The following is a 1,150-nucleotide window of genomic DNA, read 5'->3' as shown; positions in this document are numbered from 1 at the left end:
AAAAAACCAAAAAAAAACCAAAAAACCAAAAAAACAAAAAAACATAGATCTAAGGTCTGAACACTTGGTCCTGGTTGGTGGAACTGTTTTGGGAATGATTAGGAGGCGTGGCCTTGTCAGAAGAGGTTGGCCAACGCCAAACTGGGCGGGGTGGTGCAGGTCTTTAATCCCAGCACTCAGGAGGCGGAGGCAGGCAGATCTCTATGAATTCCAGGACAGCCACGACTATACAGAGAATCCCTGTCTCAAAAGACAAACAAACAAAAAGACAGGTGCCATTTGAAGTTAGTTCTCTCTTTGCCTCCTACTGATATATGAGATCTTAGCTGTTCCTGCTGCTATCATGGACTCTAACCCTCAAAAACTGTGAAACTGTAAGCCCAATTAAACTTTCATTTTTATGTATTTTATTAATTAATTAATTAATTTGAGACTGGGTATCTCTATGGAGTCCTGGCTATCCCAGAATTCAACTTGTTATGTAGGCCACCCTAGCCTCAAACTCACAGAGATCCTCCTGCCTCTGCCTCCAAGTACCACCGTGCCCAGTTGAGCTTTCTTTGATAGCTGTTCTGGTTATGGTGTTTTGCCACAGCAATTGAGAAGTATCTAATTTGCCCCACAACATAGCAGGCAGAAGGTCTCACCCTGCGTGCTGCCTGGATTTTCTGTATGTATTGTAGACTATCTAATTAACACTTGCTATTTCAAGGTTCTCTGACATCCAGCTACCCTTTTATTCTGAATCCCCTTTGAGCTGTTTTCTTCTTTTTTTTTTTTCTGAGACATGGTCTCTCCTTCTCTGTAGCCTAGGCTGGCCTGGAACTCTTGCCTCAGCCTCCTAAGTGCTGGGCTCACAGGGGAGAGCCACCATGTCTGGTTTAATTATGCAGCCCTTTAAAAAGAGATGCATCCACAGAAAACTCACTTGAGTGAGCTCCACAGGCCTGAAGATTGCTTTTTGCTCCCAGTGATCACCATATGGAACATCTTCATGTGCTCTCTGTGCACACCAACGTCTTCATTGCCCAGTTCTAATTAGATTGCCTTTTAAAAACTGTGTAATAGGCCGGGCGATGGTGGCGCACGCCTTTAATCCCAGCACTCGGGAGGCAGAGGCAGGCGGATCTCTGTGAGTTCGAGACCAGCC

General features: G+C 45.0%; 1 protein-coding gene across 1 annotated transcript in view; it reads right to left on the bottom strand.

Annotated features, from left to right (window-relative positions):
* Positions 1-1,150, bottom strand: part of Rad9b (RAD9 checkpoint clamp component B) — a 26,309-nt gene that overhangs the window by 15,698 nt on the left and 9,461 nt on the right. The window lies entirely within an intron of this gene.

This window comes from Microtus ochrogaster, chromosome 2 (assembly GCF_000317375.1).
Source record: "Microtus ochrogaster isolate Prairie Vole_2 chromosome 2, MicOch1.0, whole genome shotgun sequence".
Taxonomy (NCBI): Eukaryota; Metazoa; Chordata; class Mammalia; order Rodentia; family Cricetidae; genus Microtus; species Microtus ochrogaster.
This window is presented reverse-complemented; position numbering and strand designations above follow the sequence as displayed.